At 36.4% G+C, this 6,022-nt stretch overlaps 1 long non-coding RNA gene across 1 annotated transcript in view; it reads left to right on the forward strand.

Annotated features, from left to right (window-relative positions):
* Window positions 1,075-6,022, forward strand: part of LOC107617271 — a 20,038-nt gene continuing 15,090 nt past the window's right edge. Inside the window, exon 1 of the long non-coding RNA XR_001614886.2 lies at window positions 1,075-1,566. This is a non-coding gene — a long non-coding RNA (uncharacterized LOC107617271). The remainder of the gene's footprint in view (window positions 1,567-6,022) is intronic.

The following is a 6,022-nucleotide window of genomic DNA, read 5'->3' on the forward strand; positions in this document are numbered from 1 at the left end:
AAGTGCAAGGAGTCGATTATGGTGACACCTTTAGTCCAGTTGTCAAAATGACTACCCTACGAGTAATGTTAGCATTAGCAGCGGCAAAGAAATGGCATTTGAAACAGCTGGACGTCAACACTGCCTTCCTTCATGGAGATTTGGACAAGGAAGTTTATATGAAGATACCACCCGGTTTGACTGTGTCACAACCAAGTTTGGTTTGTAAATTGCAAATGTCTCTATATGGGCTTAAGCAAGCAAGCAGGCAATGGAACATTAAGCTCACTCAGACTCTTGTGGATGCTGGTTATAAGCAATTTTTTTATGATCATTCACTCTTCATCAAGAAACAATCTGAAAGCTTCACTGCCATTCTAGTATATGTTGATGACTTGGTTTTAACCGGGAATGACATTGGCAAAATCAATTCCATCAAGCAAAATTTGGATGACAAATTCAAAATAAAGGATCTTGGTGATCTCAAATACTTCTTGGGAATGAAAGTAGCACGCTCTACATCTGGAATTCACATTCATCAGCGAAAGTACACCATGGACCTTCTCAAGAATTTTGGTTATTTAGATTGCAAGCCTCTCTCTACCCCCATTTGATTATAGTCAGAAACTCTCAAAGGAATCAGGTACCATTTTAACAGACAACACTGTTTACAGACATCTCATTGGCCGACTCCTTTACCTCACAAACACTAGACCCGATATCTCTTATGCTGTGGGACGTTTGAGCCAATTTTTGGACTGTGCAACCACCTCTCACCTACAGGATGCTTTTTGCGTACTCCAATATTTAAAAGGCCGACCTACAACTGGTCTCTTCTTCTCCTCTACTTCTAATCTGCATCTCACTGGATTTGTCGATGCTGATTGGGCTACCTGTGCCGATACTCGTCGCTTCATTTTCGGTTATTGCTTCATGCTTGGGAACTCTCTCATTAGCTGGAAGAGTAAGAAGAAAACCACAGTTGCCAAGTCCTCTACAGAAGCTGAATATAGGTCTCTTGCTATTGCCACTTGTGAAGCTAATTGGTTATCTTTCTTAATGGATTTCATTAGTTTGCCGCTTTAAAAGTCTATCACTCTATTCTGTGACAACCAGTCAGCCATTCACATTGCCAATAATCCCATTTTTCATGAAAGAACAAAACACATTGAAGTGGACTGCCACCTTGTTCGTGAAAAGCATTTGTCTGGTCTCATTCATCTTATGCCAGTTCGTTCCAAAGATCAACTTGCTAATTTTCTTACCAAAGCTCTGCCACCGGGTCCTTTTCTTGCTAATGTTTCCAAGGTAGGATTGTTAGATTTACACAATTCTAGCTTGCAGGGGGTGTTACCTAGATTATTTCTTTATCAATAATAGGCTTATCATTGTAATTATTTTTTAGTGAGAATACATAAAGAGTACATAGTATATAAGGTGTAATAACTCAACAAATATTTTATAAGGAGATTATTCATTCTCTTCAACAATGAGAAGAACTTATCTTTCTCCCTCTCTTAATCCCTTTTCGTTCATCAAACCATCAACATCACAGCTTGAACAGCTTAGGGCATGAGATTTTCTTCAGTTTATTTGTAGTGAGATCATTTAAAATTTAAAATAAAGGTATATTATATATGTATATTTTTTAAAAAAAATTGAAATGGGAGTGGGGGCAAGTGCCCCCCTATGTTCTATTTTAAATTATCATCAAGTTATATAATAATGTTGTATTTTTTTTTATAACCTGCGAATAGGATCGGGTACCTGTAAGTTTTTTTCTAAAGTCAAGTGGTATTCATTTCATAATCCAAGGAATACAAGAGGTCCATGTAGGACAAAAAAAGAGAATGGAAAATTCCCAATCAACTCCCGTGCTGAGTTATAAAGCAACATAATAAAAGGAAGAATTAGAAAGGGTATAATAAAAGGAAGAATTAGAAAGGGTATAATAAAAGGACAAAAGATCTAAAAGGGGCTTTAATCCCTAACGTTTCACTAGAAGGAAATTAGGGAAATAGTCACCACTTCCATCAACATTCTTCGAGAAATTCGGTCTGTCTCTTCCGGTGGAATTTCTTTATGTTCAAAGACCAAGCAGTTTCGAGCTCTCCAAATATTCCAGCACATAATTCCAACCAAGAGCAAGTTTTGTTAGTCACCTCCACTTCCTAATAGGTAAGCTTTCTTTCTCCTCCAACACTGATAGAGTTCCTCTTCCTCTTCTCCTATCATCACACATGTAAATGGACTTTTGAGCCATACTTTTTTTGCCTTATTGCAAGTGAATAAGCAGTGCATAGTCGATTCCTCTCCTATCTGACACTGGGGACAAATCGCAGAAATTGATAGGATTCGTCGCTGGAGGTTCAACAAGACAGGAAGTCTTCCATAGAGGGTACCTGTAAGTTAAGAGCGAGTAGGATTAAGATTAGGATTAAGATATTTTCAACCCACAAATAAAATAGATCGAATTATATTTATATAAAAATCTCAACCCACGAAACTCTACCCTCTTCTATCCATTGCCACATCTATCCATTACGGATGCTCTGATCCTGATTGTCAAAGTAAATATGATCTTTAGAATAAACTAAATAGCTCAAGGAACGTAACGGTTATATGGAGGAGAAATATCGAAGTTTGTTCATCATCTAATTATCACAATCTTTCTCTAACTCAATACAAACTATTTTTAACGGCGTAAAATTTGAATAAATTGAATCTTTTTTTGGTGACTGAAATAAACTAAATAAAGAAAAATAAAATAAACAAAATAAGGAACTGCTTAAATAGAGGGACAGTCCCGTTTAAGACTACTCTTAAACTCCTCCCAAGGTGAAAGAAGCTCCACATGTGAAAGTTGTAACTTCATCGCCATCTTTGCCATAGTATCTGCCACCGTGTTTGCATCTCTCATAATCAAATGAAAGTCAACACGCCAATTTCAATGCATGATATTTCTTATTTTGAGTACCAATGGATCAATAAACCCAAAACCATCTTGAGTAACAAGATTAAATGCTTCCACACAATCCGTCTCACAAATAACATCTCGTTGACCCACATCCCAAGCTAAGAGATATCCTCTCCAAATGGCAAATAATTCTCCTTGAAGAATACTATTACTCTCAATCATTCCCAAACACCCCCTTTGCCAACTCCCATTACAATCTCTAATAACACAAGCAAAACCAACACTATCACCCGAACCAAAATAACTAGCATCACAATTAATCTTAAAAGTACCAATGGATGGGGATTCCAAAAACCATTTAGAGTAGAGAGAAGGGACATACGTTGTAATTCAAAAATATTCCTAAGCTCCTTTTTTTGAAGTTAATGCCAGACAAATCACTTTTTTCGGAGGCCAAGTTTCATGAGGATTAAAGATGTCATTATTCCTTGCTCTCCATATCCACCAAAGTCCCGAAAAGAACTTGAACGGATGCTCTCTGCTATGATACAAGAACCAGTTCTTCAAATCCAAAGGATGACAAGAAATATCCAACTTATGCCAAACAAGCTGAGCTTTTGGACAATCCCGAATACAATGTAAAACCGATTCCTGGCTAGAAAGACATCTTGGACACCTATCCGATGATGACATCCCTCTTCTAAAGTGAAAACTTGCAGTAGGAAGAGCCTCCTTAAGACACAACCAAGCCAAAAACTTATGCTTTTCCGGAACAAGCTGATGCCAAAGCCAAAGCCAATTCTCCTGCTCCTCCCAACCAAATAGCTGCTTACACAACCACAAGTAACCATTGCGTGAGTCATAGACTTTGGCGACCCACACCAATACCAACCCACTTCCGGACCTGCTTGTTCATCTGGATTGTAAGAGAGAATATTACCTTTCAGATTTTGAGATAAAGGAGAATAAAGAGTATCCAAATGCCACCTACCAACCGACCAAATATTCTGTATCCGGAGATTCGAATAAAAAATGAGAACATAATCCATCTCATTAGATAACCGTCCTTCTCTCCTCCAGCTAGAAAATCAAAAATTCTGGTTCAAATCTCCAATACACCAAGCAAACCCATCCTTCAACACTTTCCAAGCCTTGCAAAGACACCTCCAAATGGGAGAGTCCTTGTTCTTAGGATAACTAAAATAGTCATATATAGATGATCGGTATTTGGCATCCAACAATTGGACCCATAGCTTATTTGGCTGCTGGAAAAAAGTCCAAACTAGCTTCCCAAGAAGAGCAATATTTACACAATAAGGATCTCTAATCTCCAAACCTCCATATTTTTTTGGAGTAACCAGTACCTTCCAACTAACAAGATTCAATCCTCTTCCATCAACTTGTCCTTTCCAAAGAAAATTCCTCATCATAGACTCCAATTTACTAATGATTCCTTTGGGAAAAATAGAGACCTGCATCTGGTACGTGGGAATAGCGGCTACAACAGAATTAACCAAGCAGAGTCTACCAGCCCGATTGAGTAAATTCCCTTTCCAGCTTGCTAGCCTACTCCGAATCTTATCCAGGACACCATTGAAAGCTGAACGAGTCACCCTAGAATGGCTAAGGGTAACTCCAAGATACCTGCCCAAGTCCTGGACAAATCTGATAGAGGATACCCCAATGAAAACCTCTTTCCTTGTTGCAGAGACATTCTTGGAGTAAAGCGCTTTAGACTTCTCCACATTAATCTTCATCCCAGATGCTTTGCAAAAAGTCTCTAAAACCAACATCACATTTTGCACTTGTCACTTTGTAGCTTTACAGAATAGAAGCAAGTCATCCGCAAACATTAAGTGGGATATTCTTGGTCCTCCTCTAGAAATAGCAACCGGCTCCCACAAGCCCAAATCAACCTGATGACTAATAAAGCATGTCAATCATTCCATACACAACACAAAAAGATAGGGTGACATATGGTCTCCTTGTCTAAGACCTCGACTAGGAGTAAAGCCATTCAGACGATTCCCATTCCAAAGAATAGATAAGGAAGAAGCAGTGACACAATTCATAATCAAATTAATTGTAGGAATAGAAAAACCAAAACTCTTAAGGGTATGAGCTAAAAACCTCCAGTCAATTCTGTCATAAGCTTTCTCCAGATCAATCATAAAGGTCAGTGTGCCTTTCTTTAATTTAGTCTTCTTCATAAAGTGGAGAACTTCTTGAGCAATAATGATGTTGTCAGGAGTTCCTCATCTCAAAATAAATCCTCCTTGAAGCGGGCCAACAATCTCCGCAAGATGAGGACGAAGCCTATTAACAAGGACCTTCGTGATGATCTTGTACTCATTCCTAATTAACTGATCAAATTTCAAAACAAATTATCAAAATTACTTCAATCAAATATCTAAACTATATAATATTACATTATACACACATCGGATTTGTATATAAACTTTGATTTCTCACAGTATGCCCAAGACGAAGACTAATCGGATAAGTATATAAACTTTTAAATATTATTTTTTTTAATCATAATATGTATTAAATTGTTTTACATTATATACATGTAAAATTTTGTTTACCAGAACATCTTAACAAGTCTTTCTCTCATCGTAATTCTAATAACAAGTCTTTCTCTCATCGTAATTCTAATAACTAGACTAAATTGGTCGATTTAATTTGATTAATCAAAAATTGGTCATTAAATTAATTCAATTTAAAATAAAAATTAATTGATAAAAAACTAATCAAAAATAAAAAAATAATAAAATAAACCAATTAATTTTATATTTTTAATTATTGAAGTATAATAAACGGTATTTCTTTTCACTTGGATAAAGAGTAGGCAGTCGTAACAATTTATAGTGAAGGGTTATTTCTTCACATCAAATAGTCATTAGACAATTTGATCTAGCGTGATAATCGTCAATTCATTTTAACATTCTGTTAACAGTTTTGTGGAAAAAAAAAAGGATTAAGGACTAATGTAAGTTGCAGATGCCACGTTGCAAAATTAAATTGAATAAATTGAAATTTTAGAAATGAGATCGAAGAGTGAATGTAACTTTATAAACCAATGTGAGTATTAACTCATTTATTTATTTGATACAAAAACAACTT

This window comes from Arachis ipaensis, chromosome B09 (assembly GCF_000816755.2).
Source record: "Arachis ipaensis cultivar K30076 chromosome B09, Araip1.1, whole genome shotgun sequence".
NCBI lineage: Eukaryota > Viridiplantae > Streptophyta > Magnoliopsida > Fabales > Fabaceae > Arachis > Arachis ipaensis.